At 33.6% G+C, this 19,921-nt stretch overlaps 1 long non-coding RNA gene across 9 annotated transcripts in view; it reads right to left on the minus strand.

Moving 5' to 3' along the window:
* The window catches only part of LOC123608287, a 153,759-nt gene that overhangs the window by 75,393 nt on the left and 58,445 nt on the right, over positions 1-19,921 (minus strand). For 2 of the 9 annotated variants that reach the window (XR_006717174.1, XR_006717171.1), the window contains one exon: positions 5,800-5,898. The exons of the other annotated variants lie outside the window; for them this stretch is intronic. This is a non-coding gene — a long non-coding RNA (uncharacterized LOC123608287). The remainder of the gene's footprint in view (positions 1-5,799; positions 5,899-19,921) is intronic. 9 annotated transcript variants of the gene reach the window in all.

A 19,921-nucleotide genomic window follows, 5' to 3' on the forward strand; every position in this document is an offset into this window, starting at 1 on the left:
TAAAAGAAAGAAAGGGAAGACCCAAGTTAGAGGGCAGCACAAGTGAAACAAAGACATAAAATCAAATAGCAATGAATGTCATTGGATAAAGGCTCTTCGATGACTTTAAAAATACCCTGAACCAAGAATCTGCACTTGTATCCACAAATCATACTTTGGTCATTTTTTTCTGTTTTACTAAAAAGAATTTATATTCACTATAATGTGTAAAAGCCTTGTAATTTTATTTATTGCCCTTTTGAAAAAAGCACTAACATTAGTTGACCTGGATTCTCAACACAGATTTTTCTTTGATTTAGAGGTAGATGAAAAAAAAAAAGGAAAATAAGTAAGGCAGAGAAGAGAAAAAGGAAGAGAATATACTGAAAATACATAAAATAACTATTACAGAAGATCAATAATCTTTCCAAGCAGAAGAAAGAGGGGACTGTTTTGTAGGAAATGCGATAATTTTAGTCATAAGATATTTCTTTAAAACTTGTCTCATACTTGTGAATGTGTGCATGTATTCCTTCAGCCCGTTAATTACAGAAAAAAGGATGACAGACACGAGTGAGAGAAAATAAATGCTGTGGATCTACTTCTAGGAATATGACAAAGTGAATTTTTCCTGCTCCAAACACAAAGAAATGGTAGATAAAATACAACCAAAAAAATAATATATAGCTTAGAAATACCCAGGCTCCAAAAGCAAAGAGAGAACCCTAGCCAGAGTTACAAGAGCCAAAGCTAACAGCATGACAACTTAGAGAAGTACAGAGTAGAAACAGGTGTAAGAGCCAGTAGCTGAAGTTTTAAGGTCCATAAGTAGGGACGTAATACATGGTTTGGAGCCCACACAATAGGGAAGTTAAACTGAAGTAACTGGGATACCTGAGTAAAAAGTTCAGATAATCACAGGGCTGTTTACCCTATTAAAAAAAAAAAAAAAAAAAAAAAAAAAAAAAAAAACATGTTAAAAATAAAAACAAAATCTCTTCTCACAATCCCAGAAGAGAAGAAAGGAAGAGGGTTCTCTGCCAAAAGCTCTACATAGGAAAACAGTTTCCTACAAAAGAGCAAAACCTGAAGATAGGTTTGAGGTCTGAATTTACGTTACATGCATGGTATGGCAATCCCATGTAAGATAAAAAAAACAGATCCTAGGGGCGCCTGGGTGGCTCAGTCCGCTAGGCGTCTGACTTTGGCTCAGATCATGATCTCTCAGTCAGTGAGTTTGAGCCCCACGTCGGGCTCTGTGCTGACTGCTCAGAGCCTGGAGCCTATTTCAGACTCTGTGTCTCCCTCTCTCTCTGACCCTCCCCCGTTCATGCTCTGTCTCTCTCTGTTTCAAAAATAAATAAACGTTAAAAAAAATTTTTTTTTAAAAACAACAGATCCTAGTAAGGAATTTTTACATACTATTATGGTATGATCTCCAGGAAATAGTAAATGAAAAAAGCTGTGTGATGAACAGTGTAAATAGTAAGCATATATTTATACAAGGAAATAGAAATACATAGACACACATATTTGATTCCATTTACTTTAAAAGGTAGATATCAATCAAAAGCTAACTAAATTATTCATCTGTAAGAAAGAAAAAAAGAGGGTGGAAAGAAGGAGAGAAGCCAGACTTTTCTAAATTTATCTTATTTTACTATGAAACCGAAAATATCTGATATGATTATGAAACAAAGTTGAATCCAGAATTTAAAAAGTACTCCCCAAAATTTGAAAGTAAACTGAAACAAACTAATCCATGTATCAAGTCAATGGCTTAAACACACAGCAAACAATTCTATCAAGAGACAGATTGATTACAGATTGTCAGTGGGATATACAACAAGGACCAAAATAGTGGCAAGAAGATTTAAACTATTTCAGTAGCCATATTATTATTAATAATGGCATTGGTGTTGACAAACTGATATCAATATATAAACAGCAATTATTTGTATTAAGGTCACTAGGAACCAACATTTTCAGCTTAAAAGAAAAACTCACAAACACAAAACCAAAAAAAGTTAAAAATCCTTGTAATCCCAAATTTGAATTAGAAATATCAGGATAAATTCATGAAGTATTTTTCTTTAAAAAAAGTTTATTTCCTAACTGATCATATTTCCACTTTAAAGGTCTAGAAATAATGACAAGTCCAGAGCATTGAGCACCCCCAACATCTAAACTGTGGTCTCCAAATGGAACTTATGCACTAAAAGGAAATAGAGTTACTTAAAACAAATGATCCCAGATCTGGGGTAGAAAACAGACAAGATGAGCCTGAAATACCTGACTGTACCAGAAAACAAGTTATCAAAAGGTGATGGTGGTGTGTCAAAAGGGCTCAGTAGCTAACTTGAGGAGATGGCAAAAGATGTGACAATTTTAGGAAAAAGATAATAATGTCAATAGGTTAAAATATTAAATGTGTTAAAAATCCATATGTTCATAGCAATAATAAAAAATGAATGTTCATAATTGCTTTTGGAGGATGCCAGAAAACCAACTTACTATTTTGAAAACTAGTAAGTAAAAGGTAAAAACCATGCATTTTTTTCCTGTCTTTTCTTATTAACTGTATCTCAGAAAAACTGAATAGTTGATGAGGGCAAGTTCTTCTTTATAGTATATTCCAGCTAATATATGAAAAAGAAAGTTAGATTTTACAACTCTGAATGGCAGGATGAATCTGGGCAATGATCATCAACAGGTGCTAAGAAAATCATTAGGTAAATAGCAGATAGGGAACTTTATAATCTACAGATCACGCTGACAATACCTGAAACTACTGATCAATCTTAACATCACACACACAAAAAGAGCAACCTCTTATGCCTCCTGATGTGATGCAAAAGAAAGTATACAACACCATGTATGAAATATTCTTGCCAAATAAAAATCAAGCCTGTGTGTAGATATGAATACTGGTTGACAGAGAAGAGAGAGAGAGTAACACATTTAACAACACTTCAGATGCAATTAGCAAATCCTGAATGTGGTGTACAGGAAAGAGTTAATACAGCAGGATTGAAACTGCTATCCTCAGAAAAGTCTGTTTGCAAGACTGGCCTTTAGCTGGTGTCTGAGAATTTGTATTTCAGTAGAGTTCCCACCATTCCCAGAACTGATAAGAGTGCTCAATGTGCCTGTTTGTACAATGTGGTTTATGCTGGACATCTGTTCTCCTTCTACGAGTCCAGAATTTTGGTATATGCCAGGCAGAAGATGCCTACATAACCAGCCTCCAATAAAAACCCGGGCACTGAGTCTCTAGTAAGCTTCCCTTTTAAACATTTCACACATGTTGTCACAACTCATTCCTGAGGGAATTAAATACAACCTGTGTAACTGCACTAAGAAAATACTCTTAGACACTCGTGCCTGGTTTTCTTCAGACTTTGCCCCATTCACCTTTTCCCTTTACTGATATTGCTCTGTATCCTTTTGCTATAATAAATCATAGCCAGGAGTACAACTATATGCTGAATCCTTTGAGTCCCCCTAGTCCATCAATAAACCTGGGGTGGTCTTTGGAATCGCCAACACAATGGGAAACTTTACAAATTAATAAATTGATCTGTTCAATAAATAAATTGCACAAAAAACAAGGTGGGAAAATCTATACAGAAATTTAATAACAAATGTTTAATTATAGTGTTTTGTTTCAGTTCCTATGACTAAATATGGCAAACACGGACTGAAAATTTATTCTATGATTCAGAAACATAAAACCTAAAAAGAAATTTAAATAAACATCCAAATAATTCTACAAGTCTGTGGAATTTCTACTCTTTAGGCCATTCAAATTTAAAACTGCAGTAAGACTTTTGGGCCAACCTATATAAATAAACTAAATTTGACTCAAGAAGAGTACCAAAAACCTGAATATATTTATAAACATCAAAGAATTAAATCAGCAGCCAAATATCTATCCACAAGAAAGCACCGGGCCAAGGCTGTTGTTTTTAGGCAAGTGTTACCAAATCTTATAAAAAACAGATAACCTTTATTTTAAATAAAATATTCCAGAGAACAGAATAAGAGAGAAAGCTGTTCAGCCCACTATATAAAGATAGTATGATCTTAATGCTCAAAATGACAAAACTGTATTTAAAAAACAATAGGATATTCAAATTTACTAACATAGATTAAAGAAATTCTACACAAAATATTAGCAAATTTAATGAATTTAATCATGCAGAGTGCATCTATATACATCATCTACATATCTACCTATCTACATACATGTATCTACACAGACTACATCATGATCAAGTTTTATCCCAAGAAGCCAATGATTAATCAATGTACTTTGCCACATCAATATGTAAAACAAGAAAGATACAAGAAACTTTTAAAAGGATCTAAGAAAAAATTCAACATCTATTCATTACCTTTTATTAAGATCCTCTTAGCAAGTTAAGAATGCAAGGAAATTTCCTTAACCTGACATTTAATGGGAAAACTTTAAAAGCATTTACTTTAATGTCAGAAACAAGATGGGAATGTTTATTACTACATACTGCTTACATTCAACTTTTCTTAAGTACAGGAAATCCTAACCAATTTCAACAGTAGTTATTATTTTCAGGTAATATTATTACATACAATATCCCAGAGAATCTACAAAGTGTCAAAACTAATAATAGAGTTCAACAAGGTTACTGGATACCAGATCAAAATACAAATAACTAATAGTACTCCTATGTACAAGCAATAACCAAGTAGAAATGTAATAGAAGATCTCATTAGCAATAGAAATAAAATCATAATGTACCTAAGAGTATATCTAACAAAATCAGAGTAAGACCTCTTATAATTTATAAGGAAATTATTAAACTTTATTGTCAGGTATAAATGGAAACATAAATGAATGGGAAGATATACCATAATAGTAGATGGGAAGACTAAGTTTCATGAAAATGTCTATTCTCACTAAATTACTTTATTAATTCAATTCCAGTAGAAATCCCATGAGAGTTGTTAACAGTACTTAACAACAGGACCCCATAATTCACACATGAGAGAAGACACTGAAAACAGAACAATTTTCAAGAAGACAGACAAGGTGGCAAGACTTACCTTGAACAGCCATCATCTTATTATAAAGCTCTGATAGTTTAGATGGCATGATACTGGCACAAAGATAAACAAATCAACAACACAGAATAGAGAACCCAGAAATAGATCCATCTACATATGGCAATTTGGTAAATGAAAAAGTTGGCAATACAAATCACTAGGAAAAGGAAAAAGTATTTAAAAAAATTAATCTGAAGAAAATTAGGTACATATATGGGCAAAAAATTAGATCACTGTCTCACAAAATAAATCCCAGGTAATTTTAAAATGCTAAATCTAGAAAGCAAAATTATAACATTTCTAAGGAAAAAAGCAGGAAATTAACCATATGACATCAAATAAGTAAAACTTGCTTCAACAAGATACAAAAAATTATAAGCATTAAAGTGAAAAGCTAAAACTTCTTACATAGTAAATTTTGAAACTCCTATATAATATACCAAACACCATAAACAAAGTAAAAAGACACAAATAGGACAAATTTATAAAGCATGCAACCAAAAATGAATTATTATAAAGAACTTCTAAATCAAAAAGAAAAAAAACAATTAAAAAAAAAAAGAAATGTAAACAGGTATTTCACAGAAAAGGAAATCCAAATGGTCAAGAAACATATAAAAGGTTGCTCAACTTCACTAAATGTTAGGGAAATGCAAATTAAAACAAAATAACATTTGATACTATAGTCCAATTACATTAAGTTTCAGCAACTATATGAAAAAAAGGAAATCTTACAGAGTGCTGGTTGAATCATAAGTTGAAATAGCTACTTTAAGGAATGATTTGGCCTCAATGTGTGAAGTTGATAATGATTACAACAAAGAAATGCATACCCTAAAAAAAAAAAGAAAAAAAAAAAGAAAGCCTTCACACGTATGTGTAAGGAAACATGCATAAAAGTGCTCACTGCAGCATTATTTTAACAATTAAAAACTGAAAATAGCCTAAATGTCCATAATTCAGTGTGTCATTGCAGATAAATCTCAAAAACATACTGCTGAGTTAAAACTAATCTCCAGAATATTAAAAGTATAATACCATTTGTATGAAGTTTAAAACATGCAAAAAATGGGGGCACCTGGGTGGCTTAGTTGGTTAAGCATCTGACTTCAGCTCAGGTCATGATCTCATGGTTTGTAAGTTCAAGCCCCACTTGGGGCTCTGTGCTGACAGTTCGGAGACTGGAGCCTGCTTTGGATTCTCTGTCTCCCTCTCTCTCTGCCCCTTCCCCATTCATGCTCTGTCTCTCCCTTTTTCAAAAATAAAATTTTAAAAACGTTAAAATAAATAAACTTAAAAACATGCAAACAATGGTTTATAGGAGAACTTCTCGCAATGATAAAAATGTTCTGTATCTGCACACCCAATACAGTAGCCTAAGCTACATGTGGCTATTAAACAGTTGTAATGTGGCTAACGTTCCTGAGGAACTGAATGGATTTTATTTTAATTAATTTAAGTTTAAAGAGTCAGATATTAATGTGTCTACCCTATTTGGCAGAGCAGGGCTATATAATTTATGGGTACATACATACACAGAAATATAAAAACTTAGAGGAAGAATACACATCAACTTCAGGATAGCAGTTACTCCTGGGGAAGTGAAGTGGGTGGGAATGGAATGTGAAGGGATTTGACAGTCTCTGTGACCTTTCATTTCTTTAAAACAACAAAAACATATAAAGCAAATATGCCAGAATACTAGTATTTGTTAAAACTGATGAATCTGGTTTTTAGTATGTTTGAAATATTTCCCATTTACTTTTTCTAATATTTCCTACTTTAAATGTTTCCCTTTCACTTCTTTGAAATATTTACCTATTTAAATTTTTAAATAACTTTTTGAAAGTAAACAGTGTTTTTTTTTTTTTTTAATTTTTTTTTCAACGTTTTTATTTATTTTGGGGACAGAGAGAGACAGAGTATGAACGGGGGAGGGGCAGAGAAAGAGGGAGACACAGAATCGGAAACAGGCTCCAGGCTCTGAGCCATCAGCCCAGAGCCTGACGCGGGGCTCGAATCACGGACCGCGAGATCGTGACCTGGCTGAAGTCGGACGCTTAACCGACTGCGCCACCCAGGCGCCCCAAAAGTAAACAGTGTTTAAATATTTATCATACTTGGAGATCTAAAGCCAGGTGATCAACTATCCTATATATAGTCTCAATGAATACATATATAACATTGAGAAAAGCAAACAATGGAGCAAAAGCTATGACACAATACACTTGCATAGTTACTAACTTGATTTTTACAATTAATTTTCAAAGGTCCAACAAAGAAATTTCAAAAACGTGTTAGTTTACTTAGATTCTAAATATACCAAATGGAATAACCATGTGTTTATCTTATAAGTATTAAAAATATATTAAATAAAATAGTCAAGGTAGCACTGAACCAGGGATCCAGGCAGTTCATACTAACTTTCTAATACCAGTTTGTATTAACTTTCTGTATTCTATTCACCACGTTTGCTCATTTGTACAGGATGACCTAGAGAGTCTCTGCATTCACTGTCAATTTTTATAAGATGGGAACTTTCAATCCAGTTTCATTTCTTCTTTTAAATATGTACTATAAGTTGTTTAGAATAATCATCCCTTGGTATCAAAGTGTGAAAAATCTGCATACCTGAAATCCAAATTCCCTTACTGCTGTCTAACTGTCCATACAACAGACAAAAAAAAAAATAGAAGAGTAAAATAAATGATCAGCTGGTGAGGGATCCATGGCTCTCAAACTCATTTTGCAAAGCTGGAAACTCTTCTAATAGGTTGATTTTCATGTGGATATCCCAAGATTCTGAACAGAATATGTGATTCTCCATATATACTGCATTCTTAGAGTGCACATTCTTAGAGTGCATATGCTAGCAGGGACGGGGACAGAGAGAGAGGGGGAGAGAGAGAAGCCCAAGCGAACTCCGTGCTGACAGCAGGGAGCCCGATCCCACTAATGGTGGGGTCATGACCTGAGCCGAACCCAAGAGTTGAATGCTTAACAGACTGAGCCACCCAGGCACCCCACAAAAATGTTTAACATATGCATAATTCTAATGCATATTTATGCCCCATTTTATAAAAATATTGAAGATCCTATGAAGAAAGAAAGGCAAATACAACTACTCACATGTGTAACATTAACCAGAGATCACAATTCATTCAGTGCTCTACCCATGTTATCATGCATCCAAAGAATGTGGAAGAATTAGATCTCTGCTGTTCACACACACAACTTTTACTTACATCACAAAGTGTATAACAAGAATGTTCAGAGCAAAGGAGATTAAGTTTAACTGCTTATGATCTGTTGTAAGATGTACATGACTATTATTGAATGGTGAGGCTTTGGGGTTATTTTGGAAGGTGGTACAAAAGGCAGGAAATGATGGTAATTAACTCTTACTTTTTAGTTTATTCTGTAGCATAATTATTGACACATTTCTGGTTTCTATCACCTATCATAAAATATATATACAACTTAACAATGCTCTGAAATTAACTTCTCAAACTTGATGGCGGGGAGGGGGAGGCAGTATTCTTACTAGACATAAGTATTTTTTAACATATGGAATTTTCAAGCTTGCAGTACAAGGGCTGAAAATTAGGGAAGAGCATGCCCCCTACTCAAAGGGGGGAAAAAGCATTTTAAGCTTCCTTAACCTTAATTATAAAGTTGACCCTCCTAGAGACCACCATAAACCAGGAGTTAACAGATAAGATTACAATGTATTTGAGTACAAAATTACAATGTAGTTTGAAACACTCAAACTTCCTTTATATTCTCATCTATTCAGAACCAAGATAACACTGCTGGTTGTAAAATACAGGGCTACTTAAAGGAACACCTTTTTTTAAGTCCAAGGATTAAAAGAGAAGAGAGACAAAGTATTATCTGTTAGGTATTTCTAGTAACATCTAATACTAAATATTCTATGCCAAATACTGAACATGCAAAAAATTGTTACTTTTTGATAAATCTAAATTGAAAATCACCAAAAATAAATAAATAAATAAATAAAAAATAAATTGAAAATTACCAAAAAAGAAGAGGTGGGGTGGGTGGGAATGAACGTAAGTGCACTATCCTCATGATTAAAATATACAACTCAAAGACTTAGATTTAAGCTGTGATTAAAAAAATAAAGAGAAGGGTCAGGGTTCATGGGTGGCTCAGCATTGGACTCCTGGTTCCTGCTTGGGTCATGACCTCACAATTCGTGGGATAGAGCACTACATCGGGCTCTGTGCTGACAGTGTGGAGCCTGCTTGGGATTCTGCCTCTCTCCCTGCCCCTCCCACATGAGCTCCCTCTCTCCTCTCAGAATAAATAAACTTTAAAAATTTTTTAAGAGAAGGAAAATATTTTATAAAACTAAAAATCTTTTGATTTCTTAAATTTCTTGTAATTTATGAATTCAAACAACAGTATGAATAGTTCATGTAACAAAGCAAAATTGAAAAATTTAGAGTGAAACTAACAGGTTCCCTTTATAAAGTTAAACTTCAAAAGAGTAAAATCATCAATGAAAAAATAATATAAATTCTTAATGCTTACATTAATATCTTAGGAAAAGAATTTTTGGCTATCTTCATAGTTTCCAAAGTTGTATTTTCCTACACTTTAAGGCAAAGGAACACTGTGTACAAGAAAGGGATATGTGTAAAGAGATAATTTAGCATATGGATTTATTCCACCAATTTCAAGCATATAAAATAAAATCATGGGGTTTTTCTCTTATGGTTCAGGTTTTAAATTTAACATAACTTTTATAAACTATTTTATAGAATTCCTTATTACCTCAAAATTAAGTGTATCTAGCCAGTAGAAAATTACTTCCAACTATATAATTTTATCAAAACTCTTACCACTAGAAGTCTGTGATATATAAGATACATGAAATAATGTTGTTATTGATTAGATAGGGAAATTTCTCACTTCTTTTTATCATTCATATATATTTTTTATTACTTTTTCTATTTCTCTCAAATGTCTGTTCTCCTAAAACCACATACTTCTCCTTAGTATTTATAACTGTTTTAATTTAATTCTGAAATTATTTAATTCCATGTTCTCCACTAGATTGTAATTTACTCCTAATTTATTCCCAGCATCTACCATAGTGTCTGACTTAGAGCAAATGATCAATAAATATGTGTTAATAAGTGGACGATAGCAAAAACAAAATACCAACTGTTCCTTTCACTTTTAGGAAATCTCTCCTGTCTGCTATATATAAATTGGGCCTCAATAAATAGGTGACTCAATGGAGACATAACACCGAAGAACTTCCTCAAGTTGCAGCTGTGCATCTAAGAAATACACCATTTTTATCTCTTTTGTGAATCAATTTTGAACCTTTAATATTTAAATTTAAAATAATAGACTGAAAAGAGAATGGATCCTTAACAATATCTACATCCAGTGAAGATTTTGATGATCTGATGAAAGGGTATATAATATGAACAGAAACCAATAATCATACAGTCAACAAACTGACAGCCAAGTTTTCATAATTAGTGTAGTCAAATACGGGAGCCAGGACAATTAATTTGTAACCTGGCACAAATAATGGCACAAAAACGAATGAGTGAGTGAATTCCTCAAAAGAAGCTATCTATTCATATACCTTTGCAGTACTTTGGTTTGCCCAGACACAATGTATATATACATTACATGCAAATATACTGCACACAAATACACAGACACTCAAATTATTTTCATACATAGTATACAGGTAAACAACAAGATCAAAAAGTAAGATTACAAGATTCTAGAGCTGAAATCAATGTCAAATATAAGAATATACATGACCTAAAATAAAATGTATGTCCTATGTTAAACTCTCTAATCCTCTATTGACAATAGAGTATTTGGCCTTTCTGAAGTATTCCCACCCTAGTGAATAAAGATTATGATTGTCATCTCTCATATGAACATTAGTAAACAGAAATAACAAATACAGTTAATTTTTACTTTTTCCTTTATACTTGTTCTCATTCTGAAGAAGGTATTTTAAAGGTATATCTAACAGCACTTTACGATTTACAAGGCATTTTCACATATATTTTCACTTAAGCTACATAGCAACTCTATGAGTTATATGGGCAAGTATTATTAGCCCTGTTTTACAAATCAAGATGCTAAGGGCAAAAGTAGTTAAATGAATTGTCAAAGACACAAAACTAGTAAGTAGAAAAGCCAGGACTATAGCTCAGATGTTTTGACACCATCTTTTCAGGGCACCACAAACACATAAACAAAGTTAGAGATACTTGAAATGCATAGCAGCATGGCCAAGTATTAAACCAGCAGTATACCTCTGTGAAGTTTAGAGACTAGAACAGAATAATCTGAGCCCTTCAAATCATCAAAGAGATCTCACTATTTTATTTAGAATTGTTTCACTATACAATGCACTAGTTAACAAAAGGTTCACTAGAATAGCACATATATACCAAACTAGAAAAAAAAAAAAAAAGCAAACAAACAAAAAAACCTGATAACAGATTTACTCAATTACAGAGTTAATACAAACCAGTATGTAGTTTGTTTATAAAATATATATATAATAGGAATATTTCCCTGAATCTCTCACTGACAGAATGCAATCTTTCAATTAATTTACATGATTATTTTTTTCATGAAGTGTATTTAAACTGTCTTATTTTTCCTCTCCCTACCACTCTAGAATTTTTTTAAAAACTTCTAAAGGTCGAAAATGGAATAAGTAATTGCTTGATACCTCCTTGCAAACTCTTTAAAAGTTGTACAGCTGCTAATGTATGTTTGCGCTGGCATTGCAGAGTGGAGCCTGGGGAATACAAAATCTGATTTCAGAGAAACCAGAGCTTACTTCAAAGAAAAGAGCAACTCTCTCCAGCTGATAAGATATTTCCTGAAAGAAAACAACTACCAAGTAAGAAATACACTAGTGATATCTCCTGTTAGTCTTCTACAATCCTTCATTTAATAAAATAAAGGTTTTTTTCCCCATTTACTTGATTACATACTTCCATTTCACATTTTCTCCTGTAATGGTTTAATTTTTGTTAGCTTATTTGTTTATTGTAGGTTTCAGAGTGTAATCCCATTGTTTCAAAGTACATGGAAAAAAAAAGCTAGGTAACTCCAAGATATCCTCAAAAATCTCATCAGAAAGGGAAATAAATTTAAGAAATATGAAATATGAACTAGGTATTTTTCTTATAGATTTAGAATGTTGCTGGGCAACAATAATTAGATAACTTATTTCATATACTCATGCCATGAAACTTAAATGTCATATCTAATCAGGCTTATATTCTTCTTTCCAGAAGAGATTCAAAGGACTTTTGCAATATGTTACAGGCATAAAATGACCTCTAAAAATTCGGCTCATGATAACAAGAGTTCTGCAAAATTTCATTTATGATAAATATTAGTAATGGGGTACAGAATTAGTAATAAATAGACCTAGTGTCTCTAGACCTGAGATTGTGTGGAAACAGCAGAAAGAGCACTGAACTGTTCTTTTCCAATGTTACTAAACTGATGACTATGCAATTGATAATGTAATTATTACTGTAATTTTGGCTTTTCATTTGTATGGAAACTTATAGTTCCAAACATTTTCACTTAGATTATCTCATTCAGCCCTCCCAATAACCCTCAAAACCCATTTTACAAATGAGACAAAAGAGACTAAAAAGATAAGGATTTTCCAGAGATCACATAATTCCAGAAATGGAATATGAAACCAGCTCTTTTCATTCTAAGATAATACATTTGCCTTCATCTGTGCTTGAGTTTCTTCATCCTTAAAATGGGAACCATTATATCTATGACAGTTTTTCATTCACTCTTCAGATATTTAGTGAGTACATGACAGGCAAGATTAAATGATACGCATGTTGAAAGTACTTTGGACACTCTATAAAAACAAAAACAAAACATCCACACAAAAATATAGGGTACTAGCAGTAAAGAAACTGGCCTGGGCCTAATGGGGATCAATGTCAAAGCTGACAATTTAACCCACAGTATTATGCTTCTTCAGGCCTCCTACAATGTGCATCTGGAAAATCATCATAGTACAGGCTGGTGCAGGAATCTATTAAAATAGATTTAAAGTAGATTAAAACTGTCTAGCAGACTATTATAATTTTTAAATTAAACAAAAAACACTGGTTAAGTGACCTCTTTCTCAGGGATTAGGATCTAAAGTGAGAACATAAAAATTGATCTAAAGTGAGAACATAAAAATTTGCTTAGTTAAATACCAGATGATTTAGCTGGCCTGCATTTTATATTGTATTAAAATACATACTGGGGCGCCTGGGTGGCGCAGTCGGTTAAGCGTCCGACTTCAGCCAGGTCACGATCTCGCGGTCCGGGAGTTCAAGCCCTGCGTCAGGCTCTGGGCTGATGGCTCAGAGCCTGGAGCCTGTTTCCGATTCTGTGTCTCCCTCTCTCTCTGCCCCTCCCCCGTTCATGCTCTGTCTCTCTCTGTCCCAAAAAAATAAATAAATAAATAAATAAACGTTGAAAATACATACATACGTACATATATATACCTGTATATGTATATGTATGTGTATGTGTGTATATATACATATGTATTCATTTATACAAGTGTACTCACATACACACACACACATATTATATGTTTTTAAACCCTAGAAACACACTCAGCCTAGCACATATAAAGGAGTTGAAATCAACAGGAACAGAAAATTTACCTCTCACATTCACTCCTAGCACAGATTCATTGAATGGAATATTTAATTTCTCTCTTTGGCCACATATGTGCATATGTATTTAGGTAAGGTATATGTACAATGTGAGTCCACAATGTAGGTCATTAAAATAGAAATTTGAATACATATACCCACACTAATATTCACATGTGTGGCAACAAAAATATACTCAAACTGCCCACATTTTATAATGCCGAGAGGACCCTTAATTTCTACTTGACACTGTATATTTTGGTAATAACTTACTTGTTAGCCTATTTATCATACCCATTAACAATATGAAAGCATACATAAATGTATATTAAAATTTTCAAAGGAAGACCCTCTAAAACAATGCTTTCTGGGGCGCCTGGGTGGCGCAGTCGGTTAAGCGTCCGACTTCAGCCAGGTCACTATCTCGCAGTCCGTGAGTTCGAGCCCCGCGTCGGGCTCTGGGCTGATGGCTCAGAGCCTGGAGCCTGTTTCCGATTCTGTGTCTCCCTCTCTCTCTGCCCCTCCCCCGTTCATACTCTGTCTGTCTCTGTCCCAAAAAAAATAAATAAACGTTGAAAAAAAAATTTTTAAACAATGCTTTCTGTTTAGACATGCAACTTAGAGCCCCATTCCTGTTGCTATTGCCCAATAATTCTTAAAGATTGACATAAAGGAAAATATCCCACTTGATTACAAGAAATGTGTGACCTTTTATAGAAAAGTATTCTACAACAACTGCTACTACTACTTTGTTCAATAGATCACTTAAAATACAATATACTATCTGAAAAACTAGAATAAATAACATTTAAGAAGTCTAGACTAAGAATTTCAAGATTATTCATCAGTGATGACTACATACAAATTGACATTTCTCCTAGATAAGGTTTTTAAAAACCCTATTTATAGAAAGAAAAATTGAGCATTACTGTATCTAAAGTCTCAATGTTAAAAATCATAGGGTTTTTAAGAGACAAATTCACATGCACCATTATTTACAGTAAAAGATAGATCCTATAAAACTCATGTGAATCACATAGAAAATAATGGGGTTTCCCTGTTCAAAACTGAACTACATATACATAAATTATTATAACATTTTGTACATCCTTAAAAACCACAGGTTGTTTAAATTTTTAGTTTTTAGCTGTTCATTTCTGCATAGTTTAAAATTGGATATAGATTTGTTTTGGTTAGTCTCCACTTTGTTAATGAACACTTCCATATTTTCCTTTTTTCTAAACAAATGCCAAATCCACTCAAAAAAGTTGTCAAATCCACATCGTCATTTTCACATATTTATCATGTTCAATAATATCCAAAGGAAAGTTCCTAAACAAGTAGACTCACCACTGAAATTTCAGTCCAAACAAAAAAATAATTTTATTTATTTACATTCTCCCTTTTTATCCAACAAGAAGAAATGTATAGGTTTATTCTACTAAGAATGCCTTAATCTAAATTAGAAACTATTTAATCTAGGACCAGATTCTCATCCTATGAACTTCAAGAAAATTTTCTTTTTTTTTAAATGTTTTTTTAATGTTTACTTATTTTGGAGAGAGAGACAGAGAGTGAGATGTGGAGGAGCAGAGAGAGAAGGAGTCACAGAATCCAAAGCAGGCTCCAGGCTCTGAGCTGTCAGCACAGAGCCCGACTCAGGGCTCGAACTCACGGACTGTGAGATCATGACCTGAGCTGAAGTCTGACGCTTAACCGACTGAGCCACCCAGGCGCCCAAAAATTTTTAAGAGTAACACAGCCCATTCTTAAGTGAATTTCCACCAAATGTTATGGAGACTTTGATCAACACAAATAAGTTCTCATAAAAAACAAAGGAAATTGTTTAAATGAGCAAAATGTAAATGATGGTCATAACCAAAACACCAGATTAATATAGTGCTCTTCTTCTGTGGTAAAATAAAGCTTCTACATATTCCTAGTCTAAAAGAAAAAAACAGTTGTGATTTTTGTAATTCTTTGGCCAAAATAAGAATGAAAATCTAAAACCAAGCATCTGGAAATGTGACAATACTTCATCAATGAACAGATGAAATATTAATATTATAAATGTTTTACAATTATATCCTCTAAATACCCAAGAGGAATACTTCGGTAGTATGAATTTTTGATGTTCTGTACTTTATTTTTGAATTTAAAGAGTGAAGATATAACTAATTCTATCTCTTTACAAAAATGAACAGCAAGAAGAAAAATTATTTTTGGCTTTGTGCAATTCAAAATAGAATATGAGTAATAAATAAAATTGTATGTATGTATTCATGTGTATGTGTATATGTGTATATGAATGTGTATATATACTATGTATAGTCTTCAATGTATGCTGGTTAGCCTATATTAGTGATAATTAAAATTCTTTATCACATAATACAAATAACAGTTGATAAAAGTACTGTTATTACTGCTGGAGAAATAAGAAAGAAATAAAGTTTCCTAAAGCAATCCTATATTATAGGTAGGAGGCTCACCAAACTTACTGGTAACTAAGTGATGCTGAAAGGGACAATATACCAATACATATACACTAGAAGAAAGATGAAGACATCAAGAAGTTTAAAAAAGATTAACACTTGGGGCACCTGAGTGGCTCAGTCAGTTAAGCGTCTGACTCCGCCGGGTCAGGTCATGATCTCATGGTTTGTGGGTTTGAGCCCCACGTTAGGCTCTGTGCTGACAGCTGAGAGCCTGGAGCCTGCTTAGGATTCTGTGACTCCCTCTCTCTCTGCCCTTCCCCCAGTCATGCTCTCTCAAAAATAAACATTGAAAAAAAATTTTTTTTAAAAAGATCAATACTTATCACTGACTCTAACATTTAGCTTATAGAAAAAGTGAAGAATTTGGGAATTATCTTAATTGACACAAATATTGTACCAAAAAATACTTAAAATCTTCTTGTTATTTCCTTAATAGTTTATTTACTTCAAAGCACCTACAACTATCCACTTCCCTTTTCCTGGGGAATCAAGACCAAAGTGATCACAGATGAATTATGTAATCAAATGATGACTCATTTTCAATAAGAAATTAATTCATGTTATAGAAATTTTGAGGATCCAGGAATCCTGGCTCTGAATTTAAAAATACTACATTACATTAAAACTCTAACTTTGCTTTTATTCATATAGATCTGTTAATTTAAAATATAAACAATAGGGGCGCCTGGGTGGCTCAGTCAGTTGAGTGTCCGACTTTGGCTCGGGTCATGATCTTGTGGTTCATGAATTCAAGCCCCACATCGGGCCATGTACTGACAACTCAGAGCCTGGAGCCTGCTTCAGAATCTGTGTCTCCCTCTCTCTCTGCCTCTTCCCCGCTTGCACTATGTCTCTCTGTCAAAAATAAATAAACATTTAAAAAAATTTTAATATAAACAATAAATTGTGATGTTGTAGAAAGAGGGGGAAATTATTTGCTTTTGTTATTTTGTACCAATATTCACAAATTTCATATCTACCAAAAACAGTAGGTAAACTTTGTAGTAAGCTTTGAAGTTTACGAAGTTCTTTTACATAAATTGACTTATTATGTCCTTGCATTAGCCTTAATATCCAGTTCACAAATTAAAAACTGTGCCTTAGGGGTGCCTGGGTGGCTCAGTCGGTTAAGCGTCTGACTTCGGCTCAGGTCATGATCTCGAGGTCTGTGGGTTCGAGCCCCGCATCAGGCTCTGTGCTGACAGCTCTGAGCCTGGAGGCTGTTTCAGATTCTATGTCTCCCTCTTCCTCTGACCCTGCCCTGTTCATGCTCTCTCTCTCTCTCTCTGTCTCAAAAATAAATAAATGTTTAAAAAAATTAAAAAAAAAAAAAACTGTGCCTCAAACATATTAAATGATTTACCCAAAAATAAGTCACAGAACTCAAAACTGACAAAATGGAATTCTGACAGATTACAATCTCTATACCTTCTTTTAAATGTTACTAACCATGCTCATTATGTTTTATGTTAGCTCTTATGCATTATACACCTTATATCTGAAAGTTCAGGCCCTTTTACCAACCTCTTCTTCCCCCACTTCCAAGCCTCTGGTAACCACTTTGCCATTCATTATATGAGTCTGAAGTTGGGTGTTTTGTTTTGTTTTTAATTCCACGTATAAGTGGTACTATGCAGTATTGGTCTTTCTTTGGCTTATTTCACATAGCATAATGCCATGAAGGTCCATGTTGTTGCAAATGGCAGGATTTCTTTATTTATCATGACTGAATAGTATTCCATTTGTGTGTATATGTCCACTGATGTACACACATGCAAAAAAAAAAAAAAAAAAAAAAAAGCTGTGCTATGGAGTATTACTTGGCAATCAAAAAGAATGAAATCTTGCCATTTGCAACTACGTGGATGGACCTAAAGTGTATTATGCTAGGGGAAATCAGTCAAAGAAAGACAAATATCATATAACTTCACTCATATGAGGATTTTAAGACACAGAACAAATGAACATAAGGGAAGGGAAGCAAAAATAATATAAAAACAGGGAGGGGAACAAAACATAAGAGACTCTTAAATATGGAGAACAAACAGAGGGTTACTGGAAGGGTTTGGGGAGGGGGAGATGGGCTAAATGGATAAGGGGCATTAAGGAATATACTCCTGAAATCATTGTTGCACTATATGCTAACTAATTTGGATGTAAATTTAACAAAAATAAAATTAATAAAATTAATAAAATAAAATGGAATATTCTTTGTAACACACACATACACACACAAAAAGCTGGGCTATAGAAGAAATGACCAAGATAGAGCTAAAAGCAAGCTGGGATACCAGTGTGTATCATGTAGATGATGTCTTTACTTTAAATTCTGTACTGAAATTTGCTTCTGGTCCAAGAGGGCAAGATAGGAGGATCATGGACTCATCAACTCCTAGGACTCAGCTAACGTACAACTATATACAAGGCAATTCACTCCATACGAAATCCAAAAACTAGCTGAGTGACAAGTACACATTTAGCAAATAAGAAAATACCCACATGGGAACAGCTCTTGGCACACTCTCAACTATTTTGAACAATAAAGAACAAATAAGGTGAAATGAACAACCATAAAGATTTGACAATCAAAAGTTTGGGCCAGGATGAATGGTAAGGTTCATTTCCTACACAAGACCACTCTGCCAAGACTAGGAGAAGGTTGTTTTATTAAATGTTGCAAACCAATACAGAAAGTCAAGGAAACTGAAGAAAAAGGAATATGTTCCAAAAAAAGGAATAAGATAAAACTCCCCCAAAAAGGTTTCCCATAACAGAGATAAGTGAGCTATCCAAGAAAGATTTGAAAATAATAGTCATAAAGATCTTCACCAAGGTCCTGGGAACAATGCATGAACAAAATGGGAATTTCAGCAAAAAGAAAAATATAAAAAAGTATTAAACACATTATCACAAAGCTGAAAAATACAATAACTAAACTGAAAATTCAATACTGGGGTCAACATCAAACTAGATGAAGTGGAAGAAAGAATCCATCAACTCAAGGGGCACCTGGGTGGCTCAGTCAGTTAAGCACCCTACTCTTGATCTCAGCTCAGGTCATAATCTGACTCTGAGACTGGACCCCATGTGGGGCTCTGTGCTGAGTGCAAAGCCTGCTTGGGCTTCTCTTTCTCTCTTTCTCTCCCCCTCCCCCACAGACGTGTGCGAGCTAGCTCGTTCACTCACTCTCTCTCTCTCCTCTCAAAATAAATAAATAAACGTTAAAAAAAAAAAAAAAAAGAATCCATGAACTCAAAGATGGGGCATTCAAATTCATCCAAAGAAAAAAAGAGGAACAAAAGGAAAAAAGAATGAAAAAGATTAAGATAGCTTAAGGGACTTGACACCATCAAGCAGACCAAATACACAAACTAACTTTACACCTCAAGAAATTAGAAAAAGAACAAAAAACTAAGTCCAAAGTTAGTAGAAGGAAGGAAACAACAAAAAGCAGAGAGGAACTAAATGAAATAGAGACTAAAAGAGAAAAGATCAGTGAAACCAAGAGCTAATTTCTTGAAAAGATGTACAAAATAAACTGTTAGCAAGATTTACCAAGAAAAAAGAGTGAGAGCTCAAACAAATAAAATTGGAATGAAAGAAGAGACATTATAACTCATACCACACAAATACAAAAGATCATATAAGACT

This window comes from Leopardus geoffroyi, chromosome A1 (assembly GCF_018350155.1).
Source record: "Leopardus geoffroyi isolate Oge1 chromosome A1, O.geoffroyi_Oge1_pat1.0, whole genome shotgun sequence".
NCBI lineage: Eukaryota > Metazoa > Chordata > Mammalia > Carnivora > Felidae > Leopardus > Leopardus geoffroyi.